Genomic DNA, 24,501 nt, shown 5'->3' with positions numbered 1-24,501 from the left:
AAATCCTACATGAAAACTAAAATACATCTTAAACTCAATTACAACTCTATTAAAGCATGCATAGAACAACGTTATGAATTAGTATCTTTGTTCTTGTTATCTTTGCTTGAAAAATTAGAAGTTAAAACAAAGAGAAGGTAAAGCCAAAATGAATTTATTGCCCATGTTCCATGGGTAGAGAAGCTCTATTAGCCGAAGAGTAAGCCTTTTGCCTTTAGATATCTTTGAACCATGGAAATCTGGCTAGCAGCTTCTCCAAATCCCGGCAAGAATTATGTCTGAGTCTAGATCTATGATAATCACAATATAACCTCCTTAGATACTTAGATACTTAGATACTTAGATACTTAGATACTTAGATACATAAGTGACCCCCAAGGCACAGTCTGACCCCTTCTCCCCTTCTCTCCTTCTGTAATCCTTATAGAACTCTAGCCCAATGGTTGCCATTAATTTGACTCTGAAATGATTTTAGAATGAATTGATTTTAGAATGTATTTCAATTAATTGATTGTCATTTTATGTAAACTGTGTTATTTTTACTGTTGTTAGCTGCTCTGAGCCCGGCTTCGGGTGGGGAGGATGGGATATAAATAAAATTATTATTATTATTATTATTATTATTATTACTGTGAGTTTTGTTTCTTTTCAGAACTCCTTCCCCTACCGTGAAAAATCCTTAGCTGTTTTTCTCCACCCGCCCCCACCCCCAAATAAGAATAGTAAACGGCCTGGTCATCTCTGCTTTGGATAGTATTTAACTCGAAAAACAGCAACCCCCCCCCCCCAAAAAAAATACGCATTTGGGGGGAAAATTGACCCATAGCAATTTCCACAGACAGAACCCCACCTATAAGGTGAAACATTAGCAGTGATGAAGAGAATAGTGAAAACACTCCTTGAAACTACTTGGGTGTTAACTCACGTGGAAAACATGTATTTGGCAATGGATTAGAACTTTGTGAAAACAAAACGCATCATCTTCTTGGAAACCGTCTATAAAAACCCTGAAGAAACGTAGCAAGAACACCCGATTCCTTCAGCGCAGAGACACTCCACTTGAGTTCTTTTCACTGCAGAGTTGGTAAGTCATGATGGAATACGTTTTAACTTCTATGAAACCTATGGGCAATTTTGGGTTTCCTTCTCTCCAGCTTGCCTTTTTGTTAATTAAAACATGAATAAATTCTGGCTTATCAGAATAGTTCAGCACCTAATATTTGTTCTCTCTGCTGGTTAGTAAGCGGAAATGAAGAAGAAGAAATAACTCTTTCAGAGCCACTTCTTTTTCTGTTGAGGTGCTCTCCTCTTTGTTCCAGATTTATTACCCATTTTGAGGAGGAAGGTATCAATACTCACAGAGTATTGATGATTAGATGCTACTAGTAATACCTTAGGATGGTGGTGATGTTCGCACAGAGTCTAGGGTTAGTTGTCTATCATTGAGTGGAAGGTGAGCATCAATGAAATGCAGTCAAGGGAGTGTAGATTTACCAATAATGATTAGAAATAGCTGGTCAAGTTCTTGATGGCAGGTTTCCAATAGGTAATAATAATAATAATAATAATAATAATAATAATAATAATAATAATATATTTATACCCCACCCATCTGGCTGAGTTTCCCCAGCCACTCTGGGCGGCTCCCAATCAAGTGTTAAAAACAATACAGAATTAAATATTTAAAAAAACTTCCCTAAACAGGGCTGCTTTCAGATGTCTTTTAAAGATAAGATAGCTGCTTATTTCCTTCACATCTGATGGGAGGGCGGTCCACAGGGCGGGAGCCACTACCGAGAAGGCCCTCTGCCTGGTTCCCGGTAACCTCACTTCTCGCAATGAGGGAACCACCAGAAGGCCCTCGGCGCTGGACCTCAGTGTCCGGGCTGAAAGATGTGGGTGGAGACACTCCTTCAGGTATACAGGACCAAGGCCGTTTAGGTCTTTAAAGGTCAGCACCAATACATCGAATTGTGCTCAGAAACGTACTGGGATGGAACATGTGCTCCAGTAACTTTTTTTATTTTTATTTTTTAAAATAGATTGTATCTAATTAAGTTATATTGAAAATAGGCCAAATGAAATGAATGGACCTAAGGCAGGTGTAGCCTTTGGATTCTTTGAACTACAAGCCCGGTTTCCTTGGCAATTGGCCAAGGTGGCTTGGGTTGGTGTGAGCTGTAGTCCGCAGCATTAGAAGGACACCATCCCAGACCTAAATTGTCCCTGTTAGATAATCAGTGGGCCTATGCTGAGTAGGACTAAGGTAGACTGATGTTGGCTTTGTGGAGGATAATGGTATCAGTGGCTACTGGCCACAATGCCTATATTCAGCATCCATTGTCAAAGCCAATATACCTCTGTGTGCCAGTTGCTGGGAACCACAAATGGAGTGATTTGCTATTGCACTCAGGTTCTCCTTTCCAGCTTCCCATTGCCACCTGGTTGGCCACTATAAGAGCAGGTTGCTGGATGAGAAGGGCTCTTCTTATGTCCATTAATTTGTTTCATCAGTACTTTACAATATAGGGATGTGGGTGGCGCTGTGGTCTAAACCACTGAGCCTCTTGGGCTTGGCGATCAGAAGGTTGGCGGTTCGAATCCCTGCAACGGGGTGAGCTCCCGTTGCTCTGTCCCAGCTCCTGCCAACCTAGCAGTTCAAAAGCACTCCAGTGCAAGTAGATAAATAGGTACTGCTAAGGTGTTTCTGTGTGCTCTGGTTTCCATCAAGGTGTCCCATTGCACCAGAAGCGGTTTAGTTATGCTGGCCACATGACCCAGAAAGCTGTCTGTGGACAAACGCCAGCTCCCTCGGCCTGAAAGTGAGATGAGAGCCACAACCCCATAGTCGTCTTTGACTAGACTTAACCATCCAGGGGTTCTTTACTATACAATGTGGCCTTAACCCCTTATTAGATTGTTTGTTTTTTTCACCTCTGAAGATTTGCACATACATAAATGTCTGTTGGTGAACCTGAACACTGTGAAATTCATTCATTTCTTAATCGTGTGTGCTTCATCCATTCCCTACTTGTATGTGTCCCTTCAGATCCACGAAACCTGTTCAGCCAAGATGTCTGCACAATATAACCAATGCTTCGCCAGCTGCCCTGCCTCCACCGTCACGATTCAGCCACCTCCCTTTGTCCTGACCATCCCCGGGCCAGCTCTGTACTGCCCTGACCAACCCTTTGGCATTGAGCAATGCAACCCTTGTGCTCGCATGATTTCCTACAATGAAGGTGCAAGCCGTGGGGCGTACAACTCCCGTCTGAGTTCTGCAAGCATCTATTCGCAGAAATTCCAGTCTGGATGCCAGAGTGGATGCAGCCCGTGCCAGAGATTCTAAATCCCAAAACCGCTGTCCACAGAATGTATATGACGAAGAAGACAGAGAAAGAAATGAATATGTTACATCCACTGAATGTATAGATGTGCTTTCTAGAAATGTATGTTCAACTTGTACAACCCCTGAGTTGCAGGCCAGGGATGAAAACTTCTATCTTCAAGAACCTGTTTTTGCGTCTACTGGGAAACTCATCCACACATGTCATCCACCGTACTGCAACACTTTGGACTCTGAGCCATGTTCTAAGGGCAAGAATATCACGTGTGGCCTCACTCCTGCCCTGTTTGAGCTGAGAAATGTGGCATACATGAAATCCAATGCTCCTCTGTAGCTACAGTTGTAGGGGAAGGTGTGTGGGCAAGCCTTCACCATAGAGACTTGTCCATTGCTGCTCACCTTCTCAGTTCCAAAACAAGCATTGTAGGCTGTCTATTAAAATGTAGTGACATTGTTTAACAGGCTTTTCAAATAGTAAACTCTACTCAATGTTTGCAGGTGTTAGTCCTCTGTGTTGTCACAGGTTGCTTCATGTTACCTTAAAAAACAACACCACCACATTTCAGTGTCCTCGTTGTCTTGTTAACCTGCCTTGCTAACCTTTGCACATCTGTATTCAAACTCTGGGATTGTGTGTCTCTTCTCTTTCAAAATAAAGCCTTTACTGCATCAAAATTTCAAGTTCTCTGCCGTTCTTTTTCATATGATGCTTCTGAGGTAAAAGTAGGGCTACTACTGCAGCCCAAATATACCAGTAATCTGTCTGTGGCGTGTGTGTGTATAAATTCCTGGGTGTGTTAAAGTATGTACTTTTTTTTTTAAGCATCTAAGAGCTGATCTAAGAGCTGAACATAGGGATGGGAGTGGCGCTGTGGGTTAAACCACAGAGCCTAGGGCTTGCCAATTGGAAGGTTGGCGGTTTGAATCCCTTCGACGGGGTGAGCTCCTGTTGCTCGGTCCCTGCTCCTGCCAACCTAGCAGTTCGAAAGCACGTCAAAGTGCAAGTAGATAAATAGGTACCGCTCCAGCAGGAAGGTAAACAGAGTTTCTGGTTTCCCCATGCTGGCCATATGACACGGAAAAACTGTCTGGACAAATGTCGAAAGAACTACAGGTCTCCCTTCAAAAAACAATAATTGAAACTAATGGCACCTTTAGAGACACAGACAAAAAAACCTGATCTGAGAACCTGCCTGGATGATACCACCAAATTGAATCAAAAGCTATGAATAAGGTTATAATTAATGAAAAAAAACCTCTAAGGAAATTTTAAAAAGAATGCAGGCATTAAAAATTAGGTTAGAAGAAGCAGAAAATAAACGTTAAGGCAATATGATTGGAGTCTGCATTGAATTAAAGAAGAGATTGAAGCAGAATACCTTTTAAAAAAAACTTTGGCAAATTTGCTTAATTCAATAGTACCAATTTTATATATTATATTGTATGAGATAGAAAAAGCCTATAGGGTCACAGTGGATGGATACCATATTACGGCCTCTCCCAGATACATCGTTCAGTGCTTCTCCCACTTTAACAAAAAATGAGGAAATAACACAAAAAATTTGTCAGGTTGAAACAGTCACATATGAAGATCCATCAATAGTATTCCTGGAGGAGCTGCATTGCACCTTGGCCAAAAAAAAAATATTACTGAGTAATATGTGATTCAGAGGTTAAACAAAATTGCTGTCTCTTGAAGAAAACTGGTCACTGTAGAAGTATTAGTTTGGCCCTTGGGAGCTTTCAACTCTACTTCACCTTACCGCCTGGTGCTGGGGCAGTGGATGTGCTGGACTATTGCCCTGTCTCAATAAAGGACTGGATGAGAGGCAATAAACTGAAGCTCAATCCATGTAAGACTGAAGCACTGCTAGTGTGCGGTTCCCTAGACCAGATGGACGGGAGGTGGCTGCTCTTGACAGCAGTGGAGCAAGCCGATTGGGCGCCTGGGGCGGCGAACGTGCCCTGCACCCAGGGGCAGAGCCAGCCGGGGCGGGACACTCCACAGGGCCTCCGGGGAGTCTGCCTGCCTCCTCCCACTGGAAAAAAAGACAGTCATGGAACCAAGAAATTACACAAAACAAATGAAATCCCATGAAAATCCCTGAAACGAGAAGTAATCGACCATAGAGTTAAACTAAATAACAAAAATCAAAAAGTTTAAGGAAAAAAATTAACCTAGAATTAAACAAAGACTTAATGAGATGCCAGCTACAAAACTCGTTTCACTGAACTAATCAGTTTCCTCAGAAGGAAATAAAGAAATTATAAACCTTAAATGATTTTAAACAAACTCAAGAGCAGGGCTGAAAAGCTTCACTGAGTTTACAAAAAAGGTATGAAAACCTTAATGACAAGTTTTAGACATAGCCCAATTTAAGAGAGCCAAGCAGTAGTAATAAGAAATTGAGGACTTGGCTATAAAAACTCTAGTATTGCCTTTACAAAAAGGTTTAACAAAAAAACTTACAAAGGAATACAAAATAAGCTGTTTTAGATTTTAAACAAACTCAGAAACAGGGCTGAAACTCTCCTGACTGCTGATGTTAAAGACTGCAGCTGGGGGGGGAGGCAACGGGTGGACCACTTGGGGCAGAACAGAACCTGCGGGCATCCAAGCCACCGCGTCACTCCCAGGAGAGATGCGTGGCTCGGGCGCGCTGCAGGCCCCGTGGTGAGTGCCACCCGACATTTTGTCACCCCCCTCAGGGGTGACACTCAGGGCGGACCGCCCTCACCGCACCCCCCTTCCTCCACCCCTGACTCTTGATGGTGTTTTACACCCTCTGAAGGAAGATTGTGCCAATAATGCGATTATTGCTGAGTCTGGATAGCTTCATATGGAGAGAGGTGGCCCCTGAGGTACTGTGGTCCTGAGGCATTCAAGGCTTTATAGGTCAAAACCAACACTTTGAATTGGGCCCAGAAACTAATCGGTAGCCAGTGCAGTTGGGCCAGGATCAGGGGAATATGCTCAAACCATCTTGCTCCGGTGAGCAGCCTGATGGACGAATTCTGCACCAGCTGGAGTTTCCGAACTGTCTTCAGAGGCAGCCTGTTCCTCTCTTCCCAGGCATATCCTATGCCCTTTTATTTGAGACAAGAACAAAACCTAACCAAAAGTTTTAAACCCACAGATTAAAAGCCATTGAAAAACAATTAAAAACCATTGGGGCAGTAAAACCAGTAACACAGCCCCCCAGCAGGAGACTCTAGACCAGTGGTTCCCAGTCTTTTTTTTTTGCCATGCCCCACCTAAGCATCTCTAAAATCCTGATCCCCCCCCTCCCCCGGAGCGTTAAATGCATCCAGTGTATTTTCTGAGTAGATAACCTTTTCTGTTTAGATAACCTCTCCATTGTCACCAGCTGACCACCATGTACATTGTGATTTTTATTCTAAAAATTTGTATGTCACAATATATATTTATATCTTCTTTGGCGATCCCTCGTAGCCGAGTAAGATTGTCTTCCATAAACACAGTTTTAAGAGTGAGTCTGTAAGTGACTGTGGAGGCCACTTCTGGATCCACACGTCCTTCCACAGTGGGGACATTGGTTTCCTGGCAGGAGTTGATCATGGTGTGGATTTGCCAAGCGTGCCTTCCTCTTAGCACGTGTTTCTCCCTTGCATCCTGAGTTTGAGTGTCTTCAAAGCCCATGACACCTTTGGTGAAGCCTGTTCTCCAATTGGAGCGTTTGCAGGCAAGTGTTTCCCAATTGTTGGTGTTTATACTACATTCTACATTACATATACTACATTACATATAATATAATATACCATAATATATTACATATACTTTACATATACATATACTGCATTATACTACAGTCTTTAAACCTCTTTTGTTGACCACCAGCATTATGCTTTATTGTATATGAGACCCCTAGAACAATAAGAATCAAGTTTTTTGCATTGCCAATTGCCCCAGTGGCCTAGTGCCTGGCTCCTTGTTTCTCAATGGCTCTGCACTTAGCTAGCCTAGCCAGGCCAGTTTGCAAAAGCCAGGAATTTCTTGTGTGGCACAGTTCTACAGCTTGTATTTTTCCTTCATATCCCAAGTGTTATCTAAATTCTACTATTTATTAATTTCTGCCATTCAGTAAAAAGTCTCTCCCCAGATCTATGAAATGACAAATAATGTATAAGGGGAAAATTATGGATTTAAATTAATTCAGGTTATTATATTCATTTCCTCCTCCTCCCCCCCAGCCCAGTTATAGCTCCCAATAAACAACTATGTAAATGGCAAAGCAGTCAAATTTATTTAGTTTTAATTCTAAACATTTTAGGATTAAAAAAAGAATGGGTTTTAAAAATTAGCACAGAATGTGGGAGGAGAATGTGTGATTGCATCATCTGATTGAATTTATGAATGAAGATCCCAACAGACAATAGATACATTTATTTAGTGTGGTAGTTCATAAAATGTATACATTTCTTCACTGTAAAAAAAACCCTCTCTATACAGTTTACAAGAGATAAAATAATAAAATATCAGTAAGAAAAATTAACAACAATTAAAAAATTTCAAAAAGTTAAAATAAGAATTAGAACAAGGGGGTGAACTCAACCCCACTAACAATGTGTCCTTTTTAAAACAAAACAAAACAAAACAACAACCCATAAATTTCATTACCTGTGTTGGATTGAAAGCAGTTTTACATCAGCATTTTTAAAAGTTATGTGTAAAAGGAGCTAAGAATTAGTCCCAGGACTTTCCCCCTTATTGCTGTTAAAATATCATCCAGGGGTTTTAAAAAATGTGTGTGACTCTTATGGTATAGTTCATTGGAGAGAGAAAAAGTTATGTAGCCTAAAAGATTTTAAATCATAGGGAGAACCTTTAACAATACCTAACAATATAGGAGATTGAAAGGGAAGTGGATAATATTCTGATACCATGCTTCTCAGGGTACCAGATTCAATCTTTAGTGTCAAAGATTGTTATTAAAGATCAAAGAAATAGAAACTTAGTTAGATTTGAACAATTGCTTATGGAAAACAGGGGAATTGCAAAGGGATGGTTTCAGTAATTTATAAGTTATTGTTAAACCTTGGAGGGTTTAACCCCCTCCAAGCTTGAAGTTAACCAGTCTAGTAAAGAGGATTTGCAAGAATTCCTCTTGATCAGACTTTTTAAAATAATAGTAATAATAAGACCTCTTAACTTTTTCTGCCTGTCTCCCAAGTGTGATGAACCAATTCTCTCTCTCTCTCTTCACACAATAATTAAAGAACGACAAATCTGGAGGGCCCTGAAATTACTATAATTATTCTAAGTCATTTCCCATGTCCATCACTTAGCTAAGCATATTTAAGAAATAATGTTATGCCTCAAGTCAAGAGTCATGCCTCAAGGCTTCGCTTACTTCCTAATCATCCTTCCAGGAAGAGTTGATGCAACCTTTGTCAAGAGCATTCAGCTGCGGTGTGCTGGGTCATTTATGCAAAACTGATGGCAGGTGCGCCTGTATAATTGTAATTAAGTCTCTGGCATCTAAGGGGAGACTGAAAGAGTCACTTTGCCAGGCCTTATTTGTAACCATCCTTAGCAACCATCATTTGTAATCATTGGCCTATTTCCAAAGGGCTGTTTCAGGCAAGCCCGAGGTCTGGACAGGCCTGGTTAGGTTTCTGTAGGACTGTGAACCAATACAAGAATGTTTCATTGGTTAATCATCACCTGTATTTAGTTTATGGCATCTCTCTCTGTCTCTGTCTCTCTATGTGTGTCATGAAGACTATGGGCTACATCAAAAGAGAACAAAAGAAAGAACATAGGATCACAAAGCCAATTCAGAGGAAAATCTTTTTTCGCCCTCCCTCAGACTGAGCCAGCACTTTTTACCAATGCTGCTTCAGAAATCACCAAAGGATGCTTTCGTAATCCTGAAGAAAGATGTCCTGAGAAGCTCACCCTTCTGACTCAGACCCAATATACAAGGTGTGACCGGAAAGTTCAGTGCATAGTCACAGAAATCGGACAGCAAGAAATATTCAAACATACAGTCAGCATCAGAAACCCACAAAACGCTCACAATTGTGTACAGAGAGGAAGCTGTAACTTGAAAGACAGTGTGTGAGAGGTTTATGCGTTTCCGTGAAGGACAGCAACCATCAAAGATGACCCTTAGTATGGCAGAATGGTGGCAAGCAGAACGGCAGCAAATGTAGACAGAGTTTGTGAGTTATTGATGCAGAATCGGCCTTTGTCCGTCCGAATGATGGCAGAAGAATTGCATATTCCACGTGAAATCGTTACTGAGGTTTCTGAGTTGTCCCACCCTCCATATTCTCCCAATCTGGCCCCACCGGATTTCTTTCTTTTTCCAAAACCGAAATCTTCACTGAAAGGGCACAGATTTTCCAACATTTCACACGTCCAAGCTGCTGTGATGAAGGAACTGAAAGCAGTACGAAAAGAGGACTTCTCCAGAAGATTCCAACAGTTCTACAAACGTTGTCAACGGTGCATTGTATCAGAGGGGGCCTACTTTGAAGCCCTGTAAGGCATGTATGTTTGAATATTTCTTGCTGTGACCATTCAATTAACATTGCTGTCACACCTTGTATATATTGGTCTGAAACATGACACATTTAGAGCCTCAAATAAACATTTAGCCCTTGGCACCTTGCTTGTTAAGTCTGTCCAACATAGGCATTCCCTAAGATGTGGTAATGTTCCCGGGAACTCACATTCCCTTCCTTCCCAAAATGATTCCAGCCAATTTTTTGCTATTCCAGATTCATCCATTTCCCAAACAGGCATTTTAAGCACCACACATTCTTTTCATATGACCAACCCACCTCCCTCTTCAGTAAACCATCTTCCAAACTAATGGGAGTGACAGAGACATTTCATGGCACAATTGATAGCTTCCGTTCTGTGGAATATCTGTTTCCCAATATATGAGCCATCCGGGCCAAGACTGCAATTAAGGCAAACCCAGTTTTTGTTGTGAGTTATTTCAAATGATTACCCAAAAATATTGGCCCAAGAACTGAAGTAAGACCTCAGATCAGAAATGTCCATGTTAGAACATTTCTATTAAGTCACTGGGATCAGATTTCCCCCCCTGACATAGGAGTCATTTAGAGCAGGGGTTGGGAATTTTTGGCCCTCCAAAAGTTGAACTACAGCATCACCATGCCTAGCCATTGGCCATGCTTGCTAGAGCAGATGGGATTTGTAGTACGGCAACATCTGGAGGGCCAAAGGTCCCCACCAGTTTCAGAGCTTCCTACATGGTAGAGTATGGAGATGAAATAATCATCTCCATTGACTTTCAACCAGAGAGTATCATGGTGCAGACTTGTGTATCAATAGCACCAGAAAACTTTATTTCTCTGATAATTGACATTCTCAAGAACATTTACTGCTTGGGGGAAGGACAAGTGTGCTCCAAAAGATTTTTATTTCCTTTATTTACTTTCATATCCATGTGCAAATTACAAGATTACAGCCCTGGATTCTTAAACCCCTGTTCATCATTTTAATGTGGCTTGTAAAGTTTTATTGCAGATCATGTTTCTCCTCCCACACACTTGAGTGTGAATGATAAACAAGGAGGTCCTCCTCCTCCTTACAGACTTACAAGTGACTGACAGGGCTGGAGAGCAGTTTTAGTTTTACCCCGTTCCATTGTTAGCTATATTTGATGAGCAAAATTCAGATGCAGCATATTAAGAGATGATCACAATGCTATCAGCTACAGCTAGATGGGTGGTAGCAAGAAATTGACTATGAAGGAAGAGTTCGAGAACACACACCAAAAATCAGCATTATGCTTTAGTGGAAAGACTGATAAGGCAAAAACAAGCAAATGTGGAACGTGATTTTGTAGGACAGTGGTATGGATTTATTCTATGGTCAACAGCTAGTAAAACCTGGATCTCAACACCAGCTTCACAATAACTTTCCTAAAACGTCTTGATTGGCTAAGAGGAAACAGTGGTATATAAACTATCCCCTAAGTACTGTATTATTAAAATAAGAATAATGACACAAAAGGTAGTCTTGTATATCAGACAAACCCATCCAAATATGACTTGTATGTATTGATTTATTTTTTTACATAATGTTGTTATATATTACAAATAAAAAAGTTGTGTGTTTTTTTTAAAGATGTTGGTGCTGCCCTTTAAAGCCCTAAACAGCTTCAGCCCTGCATATCTGAAGGAGCATCTCCATCCCCATTGTTCAGTCTGGACACTGAGGTCCTCCTCTGAGAGCCTTCTGGTGGCTCCCCACTGTGATAACTGAAGTTACAGGGAATCAGGCGGAGTGCCTTCTTGGTAGTGGCACCTTTCCTGTGGAATGACCTCCCATCAGATGTCAAGGAAATAAACAACTAACTGATTTTTCGACGACATTTGGAAGCATTCCTTGTATAAGGAAGTTTTTACTGTTGGAGGGTTTTTAATATTTTGCTGGAAGCTGCCCAAAGTGGCTGGGGCAGCCCAGTCAGATGGGTGACAGAAGAAGAAGAAGAAGAAGAAGAAGAAGAAGAAGAAGAAGAAGAAGAAGAAGAAGAAGAAGAAGTGGTGGTGTTGTTGTTGTTTAGTCATTTAGTCATGTCCGACTCTTCGTGACCCCTTGGACCAGAGCACGCCAGTCACTCCTGTCTTCCACTGTCTCCTGCAATTTGGTCAAACTCATGTTGGTAGCTTTGAGAACACTGTCCAACCATCTCGTCCTCTGTCATCCCCTTCTCCTTGTGCCCTCAATCTTACCCAGCATCAGAGGTTTTTTCCCCAGGCAGTCTTCTCTTCTCATGAGGTGGCCAACGTATTGGAGCACTCAAAGTTGATTTCCTTCAGAATGGATAGGTTTGATCTTTTTGCAGTCCATGGGACTCTCAAGAGTCTCCTCCAGCACCACAAGAAGAAGTGTACTTAGCCTTTAAGAGTAAAGTTCTTTCAAGGCAACTTCTGCAAGTAAGAAGTACTACTGCTACTGCTACTGTTACTACCACTAGCACTACATTAAATAAACAGCAATATAAAAAAAGAAATATCATCATCATCATCAATTTATTTATTTAATTTAGGCTACCATCCAAACTCACCACCAGTACCACCACTGGGGCTTTATTGAGTGGTGGAGTGGTTGCCACATCAATAGTCCCAATAAAATTGCCATTCTTGAGTTGGTGCAACAAAGGGGCCTGGTCCCTATACATGACAACTCAAGATCCAGTGGAACCCAGGCCAGTTCTACCCCACCTCCAGAATGCCCATTTTGGAGCCTTCCCCTCCCTGCTGGCAGCAGGCACCCTGCCAGCAACACTCCCATTCACCCGCTTAGCCAGGAGAGCAGGGTGGAGGGCAGAGATGGGCAGATCTCTCAATTTTGGTTTCAGTTTTGCATTCTTCCAAAGATTACAGGGCAATAAAGCTTTAAACCTTTTCACTGTTGTACAGCGCTTGTCCTTTTATCATCCCAAAAGAATAATCCTGTGGCATGTCTAGAGCCTGAATAACCCTTTGCACGTGCTTGAGGTTGATGCTTAAAAGCTGCAAAGGATTTCCATCCTGAGAAATAGTTTTTTGTAACATCCTGACAGCAACACTCCCATCTGCCAGCTTAGCCAGGAGGGCAGGAAAGGGCTAATCAGTCAATTTTCTGTTTTCTCTCAGCTTCATGTTAATCCAGTCTTCAGTTCTCCACATTTTAACACCAGTTTGCATTATTTTTAAATGTCCTGTGGGGGGGGGGGGATCATTTTTTTTAAGTGATTTTTTTTTCATAATACAGTGGTACCTCGGGTTACATATGCTTCAGGTTACATACGCTTCAGGTTACAGACTCCGCTAACCCAGAAATAGTACCTCGGGTTAAGAACTTTGCTTCAGGATGAGAACAGAAATCGCGCGGCAGCAGCGGGAGGACCCATTAGCTAAAGTGGTACCTCAGGTTAAGAACAGTTTCAGGTTAAGAACGGACATCCGGAATGAATTAAGTATGCAACCAGAGGTACCACTGTATACAAATGTCTATTTGGAGTTTTGTCTAATATACACAGTTTTGTGGAACAATTTTCTCCAATTTTCTGCTTTTTTCTATGCTCTTTTCACTAATAAAAACATTTGAATGCAATATTTGTGCCCATTACTTGGCTGGGTGGGGGTGGTGAATTGTTTTGGTATATGCTACTTATTTTTAGAAGAAAAATCTAAGCAGTTTATAAGTATCGTAAAACATTAAAAATCAGAAATAATAAATACATTAAAGTATATGCAAGACCCAGAAACTTCAAGAAATGAATTCACGAAATAATATGCATATGAAAAGAAATGTCATTATTACAAAATCCATAGTTGAAATCAAAGATTCTGTCATCTTGGCATATAATATATCAATCAATTATTAGTTTATTACAGCCAGGGTAAAATATAGAGCCCAACTGACATTATACAGGAAATGCAGTTTCCCCAGATAAAGCAATAAAATTGGTCATTTCATTTCTTACGTGCCTGATATGCTTAGTGATATATGAGCTGATATTAAATAAATGATACATTAACAAATTTTCACCTGAATACCTTAGCAAACTAGTTAGAAGAGAGTAAATTATATGGCATGTCATACCACAATATTAGTTACAATACACGTCTCAGTGACTCCTACATTACATGGACACAATCTATTTGGGAATGGAGTTATCGAAAAGCTGCCCTGAAATTTGGAAAAAATGAAATCTTTCTAGTATAAATACTTCCGAGCTCATATTCTTACATAAATCAAATAAGAAGTTGGACGCACCATAACTCAGCAAAATCCCATGTTCCATGGGGGAACAAGTTCTATTAGCCAAGGAATATGTATATATTTTGTCTTTCAATATTGTATAATGGTTGACAGCTGGTCAAGCAAAATCTCCAGATTTGGACCGGGGTTGAACACAATCCAATTCTACAATCCAGGCATAGGCAAACTGAGCCCTCCAGATGTTTTGGGACTACAATTCCCATCATTCCTGACCACTGGTCCTGTTAGCTAGGGATGATGGAGGTTATAGTCCCAAAACATCTGGACGGCTGAGTTTGCCTATGCCTGCTGTAATCCTCTTGATGAAGCCACCTTGGGTTTTAGATATATGGGAGATTTGTTTTTTTCTTAGTTTCCATATATTCTTCTCCTATGCTTGAAATTCCTCATCTGTTATATGCACCAAAGAAGAGTCACAAAAGACTCGGACAGTTCTGTTTAGCATAAGATTGAACTCAGAAAGCACCAACACCCAAAAGCGCTTTTGGAACAATTGACCCAGGGCAATTTCCACACGTAGGACCCCACCTATAGGGTGAAACATCAACAATGAGCAAGAAGAGTTATGAATGGTGAAAACACTCCTTGAAACTACTTGGGTGTTACTTGTAGCCCAAACATTTTTTTTAGCAATGAATTAGAACCTTATGAAAATAAAAGGCACCACCCTCTTGGTAACCATGTATAAAAACCCCAAAAAGACACAGCAGCATCACCAGATTCCTTCAGCACGGAGACACTCCACTCGAGTTGCTTTTACTGCAGAGCCTGGTAAGTCATGCTACAATAATTCATGCAATTATTTTGCATGAATTCTTGAAAAATATCTATTGATACTTGCAATACCTCTTGACAATCTTATATTTACTTTCTTAGAACTTGCCATTTGTTAATTATTCAGCATTCTCATGCCTTGTTACGCTGCCTTTTCTATGGGGATGTACGTTCGGTATTTATTACCCCTGCTATGCAAAAATCTCCAAATGAATCTGAACTTCAATGTCTAAAATCCCTGGTAGAGGGCAAGGATCCTGAGATCACATTAAGGGTAGTCAAATTCTGTGTGATCGACATAAAACTTAGGGAACAAGCTGTGCTATCACAATGGTTAAGGCCTTAAATGATAATTTTAGGTTATATCTTAGTGACTAAGTTTTAATTTATATATATTTAAATATATATATCTGTATTGTCCCTGTTATACCTAATTGCAAATTCAAATGTATCCCTATCATGTTTTATCACTTCCTTGATATTGTATGTGGGCTGGAACTGGTCTGTGACCGAAATAATAAATTCAATTATTCAGCATTATATATTTGCGATCTTTACTGGCTAGCAGAACTGGAAGTGGAAATTAAGAAGAGAAATAGACCATAGCAGAGCCATTTTTCTCAGTTGACATGCTCTGTTCTTTGTTTCAGCTTTCTTACCCATTTTCAATTTGTACAAAGGGAAGATTAAGCCGTAGAATGTTGTTAATAAGCCCATATAATGTTTGGAATGTCTTAGGATTGGGCAGAAACTGAACACTGATTCAAGGTAGTGGAGGGGGTGTAGATTTACCAATAATGATTAGAATTAAATGTCCTTGCTCTTGGTGGAAGGTTTCCAATAAGCTACCGTATTTTTCGCTCTATAAGACGCACCAGACCACAAGACGCACCTAGTTTTTGGAGGAGGAAAACAAGAAAAAAAAATATTCTGAATCTCAGAAGCCAGAACAGCAAGAGGGATCACTGCGCAATGAAAACAGCAATCCCTCTTGCTGTTCTGGTTTCTGGGATAGCTGCGCAGCCTGCATTCGCTCCATAAGACGCACACACATTTCCCCTTACTTTTTAGGAGGGAAAAAGTGAGTCTTATAGAGCAAAAAATGGAGGGATTGCTGCTTTCATTGCGCAGTGATCCCTCTTGCTGTTCTGGCTTCTGAGATTCAGAATATTTTTTTTCTTGTTTTCCTCCTCCAAAAACTAGGTGCGTCTTGTGGTCTGGTGCGTCTTATAGAGCGAAAAATACGGTATATTAAAAATAATGATGTTACTGCTATTTAAATTTTTTATGGGTTGTATTCAACTAAGGGAGAGTAGACCAACTGCTATGAATGGACCTAAGGCAAGGGTAGCAAACATATTGCACTCAAAATGGTTTGGACTACACCTCTGCTTGTCCCTGGCTATTGGCCATGTTGGGTGGGGATGATGAGAGTTGAACTCCACAACACCTGAAGGATACCATATTGGCATTCCCCGAACAAAACTATTCATGTCCATCGATTTCCGTGGGTTTACTCTGAGTACAACTAACATTGGAAACCTGGAAGATAACTTTATTAATGGCCAGAAGCCACAATGACTGTGTTGAACCTCCACTGTCAAAGGCACTTTACCTCTAATTGCCAGTTGCTGGGAATCACAAGTGGGGAGAACTGGCTCTTATCTGGCTTCCCAGAGACATCTGGTGGACCACTGTGAGAACCAGTTGCTGATCCTAGCCTGATCCAGCAAGGCTCTTCATGTCAACCCACAAGTCTGTTCCATCATTGTCCTGGGCATTATACAACTTGGCTCCCATTCATCACTATATTTTTCTGTCCACCTCTGAAGTTTGATATGTTTTTAAAGGTCTGTTGGGGGACCTGAACACTGTGAAATTATATTATCATTGACCCTTGTACATTTTATCAACCACCCCCACCTGATGTTTCTCCTCAGATCCACACAACCACTTCAGCAACGATGTCTGCCGAATATAACCAATGCTTCGCCAGCTGCCCTGCCTCCACCGTCACGATTCAGCCACCTCCCTTTGTCCTGACCATCCCTGGGCCAGCTCTCTACTGCCCTGACCAACCACTCTGCATTGAGCAATACAACCCCTGTGCTCGTATGATTACCTCCAATGAAGGAACAGCCTTTGGTGGATATGGTGCAACCTCCCGTCTAAGCGCCACAGGCATCTATTCTCAGAAAATGCAGTCCGGAGGCCTGAGCGGATGCAGTCCATGCCAGCGATTCTAAACTCCAAAACACAGAGCACACAACGAATATTGTGAAGACCATGGAATAAGAAATCAAGATGTTAGATCCACTGAAAATTCAAGTTGTTGAAATGTGTCTCTCGACTCTTTCAAAATAAAGTATTCACTGCATCAAAACTTCCAGTTTCCTGCTGTTGTCATATATTTCACATATATACAGTGGTACCTCGGGTTACATACGCTTCAGGTTACATACTCCGCTAACCCAGAAATAGTACCTCAGGTTAAGAACTTTGCTTCAGGATGAGAACAGAAATTGTGCTCTGGCGGCACGGCAGCAGTGGGAGGCCACATTAGCTAAAGTGGTGCTTCAGGTTAAGAATGGTTTCAGGTTAAGAACGGACCTCTGGAACGAATTAAGTACTTAACCCAAGGTACCACTGTATCAAGCTTCTGTTTAAAAGTGAAACAGAAATAATCCATTTGTAGGGAACTAAATGCTAAAATACACAGTTTCTTGGAAGCCCCTAAGAGCTGATAATGGATTGTAGAGCTGGCCCTTTCGTTAGACAGCAAAGCAATTGCCACAGGTTGAAAGACACTCGGGGTGACAACACACCCAACAATTCTGCCTGAGTCTCCTGAACAGGGGAAGGGTTGTAGCTCAATGGTAGAGCATTTTCTGTGCATGAAAGTGGTTGCAGGTTTAGTCCCTGATATTTCCAGTTAGGGCTGGGAAGGACTCCTGACTCACAGTCAGTCACTGCAGGCAATTTATTATATATCACTATATATAATAAAAATGTCATCATGTCATCACGCAGCCCCCATTTGAGGAGCTGCAGTACCACATCAAAATCTTAGATTTGTGTGAAGTCAGATAGCTGCCTCCATTGGAAATGCTTACTAATCCTGGATTTGCATGAAGTTAGAGCAGGGGATGAGAGAAAAAGGAAAGGCGGGTTATACAACAGCAGCAGTCATGGCATGACAGTGAGAAGGGAGTCACACTGAGAGGGGGAAAGTGGTGGTTTAAAATACCATCAAAAGTTTGAATAAAGCAATGATGAAGGAACACAGAGGAAAACCATGGCTTTAAACAATAGCAGAGATCTGAACAAAGCAGGGATGGAGGACAATTGCAGAATTTTACAGATTTAAACAATGGCAGAATTTTGAGTAAAGTAGCATGGAGTAATTGAGGATTCTGCAACCGTTATTTCTCTCACACATGTGTGCTAGAGATGTGGGGACAGAGGTAATGAGGAAATAAACTGTCCCCTTTCTCACAGTTCAAAACTTTTTTGTTGTTTAGTCGTTTAGTCCTGTCCGACTCTTCATCACCCCATGACCAGAGCATGCCAGGCACTCCTGTCTTCCACTGCCTCACGCAGTTGGGTCAAACTCATGTTGGTAGCTTTGAGAACACTGACCCACCATCTTGTCCTCTGTCATCCCCTTCTCCTTGTGCCCTCAAACTTTCCCAACATCAGGGTCTTTTCCAGGGAGTCTTCTCTTCTCATGAGGTGGCCAAAGTATTGGAGCCTCAGCTTCAGGATCTGTCCTTCCAGTGAGCACTCAGGGCTAATTTCCTTAAGAATGGATAGGTTGGATATTCTTGCAGTCCATGGGACTCTCAAGAGTCTCCTCCAGCACCATAATTCAAAAGCAAAATTTCAAAACTACTCCCTTCCAATGCAAAGCTAAAGAATTCACATGCTGCATCCCAAACATGAGTTCCCCAGTGAATCTCGACAATTTCCACTCACCCCTGCTTTCACTAGCTGGGCTGGGCTTCTGTTCCTTCACAATGGCTGTCAAAGCCAACTGCTTTGTGAAGAACAGTGGTAGGAACTTCTGCAGTGAAACCCATTCATAGAATTGTAGAGTTGGAAGGCACCACAAGGGTCATCTATTCCAACACCCTGCAATGTAGGGATCTCTTTGCCCAACGTGGGGCTCTACCCACAGCCCCAAGAGTTTTATGTTCTACCATCTGAGCTATACCACTGCAGCTCTTGCTCCCCCACTCTGATAAACCCTCTCCATCTCCTAGATTGTGCTGCTTATCACTAAAGCATTTATTACTGGGATAAATCACTGTGCTCATACTTCTTTTTCTGTAATAAGGGGACCTTTCAGAGCTCTCTATAAGACAGAATGTGGTGGCTAAACAAACAAACAGTTCTTTTTTTCACTTCTCTGATTTGGTTTCTTAGAACTTCTGAGCATCAATGGGTATGATACTGCTAGAATTCAATACAGTGGTACCTTGGTTTAGGAACAGTCTGGATTAAGAACGATTTGGTTTACAAACTCCGCAAAACCGGAAATAGTGGCTTGGTTTGAGAACTTTACCTTGGTCTAAGAAATGAATCCGAATGGTGGAAGGCACCGGTGGCGGAAGGCCACTTTAGGGAAAGCGCACCTCGGTTTATGAACGGTTTCGATTTAAGAAGGGACTTCCGGAATGGATTAAGCTCGTAAACCGAGGTACCACTGTATTTCAGTATTTCTATTTGGAAGTTAGCGTTCATCTTATCTGAATGTCTTTAAAAACAAAATTGCAAACTAATGTGGAGACATGTTTGGAAGGATGAGAAACTGTCAGGCTTCCAGGAACCAGCTTCCTCCCTCATGGTCGTAGATAAGCAGAACAAAGGAAAATGAGTCTTCTTACCAGTTAGAAACTTTAATAATCACAGAGAGAGAATAAAGAACACATTTCCTAGTAATGGCGGTGCTCCTAATTAAAGAGCCCACCCTCTTTGGTTCCAATGAACATACGTCACTTCTATGTCTCGAAATCTGAGCTTGCCCCCATGTGCTTTCTGTTCTGCCACTTTCTGAGCCCTTCTAGACCTTGGGGAGGGCCGTGGAGGAATGCTGTCTAGAGACTGTGAACCTGTGAACCCTTTCCCTTCCAGTATTTCTTCTCCTAGTTGTTCAACATCCAGTATTTCCCAGCTTCTGCCTTCTGAACTATGTCCCTCTGCAAACCACTGTTCCAAATCTATACTGTCCTCCTGCTCCTGGGAAGATTCAAGATCTGGAGCAGGAGCAGAGACAGGCTCCCACCATTCCTCCTCAGTCCAGCCCTCTGAAGCACGGTCCCTGACAGAAACAGAGAGCAACCAAAATTGACAGATCCGCTCATTCCTGCCCTTCAGCCAGCTCTGCTGGCTAAACTGGTGGGTGGGAGTGCAGCTGGCAGGGTGCTTGCTGGCTGCAGGGAGCCGAAGGCTCCAAAACAGGGCATTATGGAGGTTTTCCATAGATTCATAGAATCGTCAAGTTGGACGCCCAATGAGGATCACCTAGTCCAACTCCTTGCAGTCCAGAAATCTTTTGCCAGTGGGGAGAGGTAATGCTGGGCTGAAATAGAGTGAGTCTTGAGCCAGTCTCACTGGCATCATAGTGCCAGGTCTGATTGCTGTACCAGCTCAAGGATGGCAGAGTTACTGCCCCCTTCTCAACCTCAGTGCATTTGGATGGCAGAGTGAAAGTTACTCCACCAATCAGTAAAGCCTGAGTGGTGGTAAAAGGTAAAGGTAAAGGGACCCCTGACCGTTAGGTCCAGTCATGGATGACTCTGGGGTTGCGGCGCTCATCTTGCTTTACTGGCCTAGTGAGCCGGCGTACAGCTTCCGGGTCATGTGGCCAGCATGACTAAGCCGTTTCTGGCAAACCAGAATAGCGCACAGAAATGCTGTTTACCTTCCCGCCGGAGCGGTACCTATTTATCTACTTGCACTGGTGTGCTTTAGAACTGCTAGGTGTAGTGAGGTTTAAATAGCAGGCTAAATTATCTCAGTAAAATAATCTTTTCTATCCAGCTTTGAGATAGATGCTTCTTTTATTATTGTTGTTACGTTAATGTTTGAGAAATTGCAGAAATTACTGAAATAGCCACTGAAGTCTCCAGAATTAGCCCCATTAAACAGTGTTCAAAACAAAAAGGTGGATTGTCAATTCATACCTTTGACTGGTTGTCATCTTGCAGCTGCCTGGCTAGCTGTTGCACAATATCGGAAGAACGTAAAGGGTTCCATGTGAGCTAATTGTTATAAACCGGTTTGGTGAGTTGCTTTGGTGGAAAAATGAACAGTGAAACTGCATCTGGCTAAAGGAATGAAATAAAAAGATTATTTTGAGGCAGAGGGGTGCTGCTTTATTGTTTATGCAAGCAAAGATGAAACAAAAGACATCTCCCAGAAGCATAGAAAACTTTCTGCCTGCTATAACATTGTCATCTTGGATTTTGATACTTCCTAAACTGATGTTTTTTTTTTGTTTTGTTTCATTTATTTTACCTTACACTCTCATTGTATCCTCTCTGATATGAGGAGGGGATTGTTCTATACTTTTAAAATTGAGTCAACATGCTTCTCTGGAGCAGTGATGTTTGTATCTGGTATTAGTAGCAGTACTGTTTAGAAACTGCCTTTAGAGAGCTTTCGGTAGCATGCACACATTTTAAATGAAAAAGCAAATACCAGTGTCAATTTTTAAAGGGGGAGGAATTGCTCTCCGGGGGTATCAGTTGCTTAAATTTATCTGGGTTGGAGAAACATGATCCACAATGAAACTTTAGGAGCCGCGTTGAAACAATAAATAAGAGTTTAAGGATCCAGGGCTGTAAATCTTGTAATTTGCACGTGTATCTGAGAGTAAATAAATCTCAATGAACACATTTGGCACTTTCCCCAAACAGCCAAAATGCTTAAGATTTTATTTTTTTTAAAGTAAGCTGAGATGAATGGAGTCTTTTGTTGCCAAAAAGACACCCAAGTAAGCACGAGGTGATATTTCCTGGAAATAAGTCAATGGGTTGAACTAGTTACTTATTTCATCACCATCCTCTGCCCCATTGGAAACTCTAAAACAATGCTGGAGAATCTTTGCCTCTGCAATTGTTGCTAAACTACAACTCCCATCCACTGTAGCAAGCACGGACAAAGGCTAGGGATGATGGGAAATGTAGTTTGGCAACACCTGTCCTAATATGATCCCTTATTAGATAAAATATGATCCCATTGACTTAATAGAAATAGCAATCATATCCTGGGCTAATCTAGGAATAGCTCAGCTGTGGTCTTCATTCAGACCTTTCCTCAGTATTGTTGGTATTCATCAGAAATCACTTGTGACAAAAAACTGGGGTTGCCTTAATTGCTGTTTTGTCCTAGATAGCTCATATCTTAGGAAACAGAGTTTCCAAATTGGATTCTACCAATTAATGTGATGTCACATAAAACAACTCTTTTGCACCCATTAGAAAATACTAAATGCAGACCCTCCAAGTGTCCGTATTTTACAGGGACAACCCCAGATTTACAGAAGCCGTCCTGGTTTCAGATTTGATCCCTTAATGTCCCACTTTTCCTTAGGACATCCCTATTTTCATCAGAGAAAAGCTGGAGGCAGTGCTAGTGCGAGAGCCATTGTGGTGTAGTGGTTAAGAGCAGTAGACTCCTAATCTGGTGAACTGGGTTTGCGTCTCCGCTCCTCTGCATGCAGCTGCTGGGTGACCTTGGGCCAGTCACACTTCTCTGAAGTCTCTCAGCCCCAGCCCGACTCACCTCACAGAGTGTTTGTTGTGGGGGAGGAAGGGAAAGGAGAATGTTAGCCGCTTTGAGACTCCTTCGGGTAGTGATAAAGCAGGATATCAAATCCAAACTCCTCCTCCTCCTCCTCCTCCTCCTCCTCGTCTTCTTCTTCTTCTTCTTCTTCTTCTTCTTCTTCTTCTTCTTCTTCTTCTTCTATATTCATCAGAGCAAAGATGACGGTAGTGCTATTTTTTCTAGAATTTTTCAGATTTGATCCCGGAATGTCCTGCTTTTCATTAGGACATCCCTATTTTCATCAGAGAAAAGCTGAAGGCAGTGCTATTTTTCTAGACAAAGAGGTCCTGAAACTCACCATCATCACCCTTTGTTATGTACTGAGTTGAATAGGATCCAAACTGCAGCAGTCTGATTGGTCCTAGAACAATAGGATCCAAAAGGCAGCAGTCTGATTGGTCCTAGAACAATAGGATTCAGAATGCAGCAGTCTGATTGGTCCTAGAACAATGCAGCAGTGTGATTGGTTGGCAGGAACCACCCAACCATGCTCCAGATAGAAGTGAATCCACAACCTGATTGGCTTACAGTAGAATTCCGGAATTAGCCAATCATGTGCAGCCCATTGTGTAAATAATGTATATAAAGCAGATACATTGAGGGGACTTTCATTCATTCCTCCTCACCACTATGAGCTGAATAAAGAGCATGAAATCACTTTGCGACTCTGAGTATATTTCACCCTTCCTTTTCCCCTTAGAATTAAAATGGCTCCCCCCTGAGAGGTGCCGGAACCGAGCCCCAATGAGTTACAGCTGGAAAAAACAACCACTCTGGTTGGAGGGTATGGAGTTAAATGACCACCAAGCCAAGGAGACAAGTAACTATGCAATCTTTACAAGACATCTTAAGGCAGCCCTGTCTAGGGACATTTTTTTTTTTTAAGGTTTAAGGTTTTATTATGTTTTTATTAATGTTGAAAGCCACCCAGAGTGGCTTTGGCAACCCAGTCAGATGGCGGGGATATTATTATTATTATTATTATTATTATTATTATTATTAAATAGGACATCCCTATTTTCATCGGGTGGGGGGGACGGTTTCCCCTTCCCATGATGTCACTTAAACCAGACTTAAATCCAAAACCAAGAGAATTAGAATCTTGTTTTACTTTTTAAAAAAGGGGCACAGCTCAGTGGTAGATCCAATGCAGAAGGTCCAAGGTTCTATCCTTGACTGGGAATGTCCTCTCCTTGAAACCCTGGAGAGCCTCTGCCACTCAGTGTAGACAATATTAAGCTAGATGGACCAGTGGTCTGACTCAATATGAGGCAGCTCCCATGTTCCTGGTATTGCTGTTCTGTGTTGTGGTTTATTCACTTCCCCAGTGGAACACCATCTGGGATAGAAACCAGAAAGATCAAATGACACTACAAGGAAACTGCAGGTGTTGATACAACAGGAAATTTTATTACTATTATTGAGAAGCAGAAGCAAAGAACCTTTCCATAGTTTCAGGTCGCACCCAAATGCCAGTCCAGACAAGGAGGTTACTTAAATGCAAACATTACTAATGAGAAAGCAAAAGATTGCAGCCAAAAGATTGGGAAACATATGAGAAGTCCATCAGATATCTGCAAGTGACCGAGCTACATAATTTGTTGGGGTTTTTTGTTCCTTTTTTATAAAGGAAATGGCACACAATAGTGCTTTTCAGATTGGGTGGAATCTTGGGTGAATCAGAAGCTGCAAATATTATCAGCTGGTCTGTTCTGGATAGGAGTAGGATTGGATACATGTGAACTTATGCCGACAAACTCAGAAATTCTGAACATCC

The 24,501-nt window shown here is 41.7% G+C and overlaps 2 long non-coding RNA genes across 3 annotated transcripts in view; one reads left to right on the top strand and one right to left on the bottom strand.

The window, feature by feature from the left end:
- Positions 1-24,501, bottom strand: part of LOC310751943 — a 414,687-nt gene that overhangs the window by 356,508 nt on the left and 33,678 nt on the right. The window lies entirely within an intron of this gene.
- LOC310751958 lies at positions 977-4,021 on the top strand. The gene is made up of 2 exons (XR_014542721.1): positions 977-1,084; positions 3,050-4,021. It is a non-coding gene; the product is annotated as an uncharacterized lncRNA (long non-coding RNA).

The sequence above is a fragment of the Podarcis filfolensis genome, assembly GCF_964270895.1.
Source record: "Podarcis filfolensis genome assembly, chromosome: 16".
NCBI lineage: Eukaryota > Metazoa > Chordata > Lepidosauria > Squamata > Lacertidae > Podarcis > Podarcis filfolensis.
The sequence above is the reverse complement of the archived record's forward strand: the minus strand, read 5'-3'. Positions and strand labels throughout refer to the sequence as shown.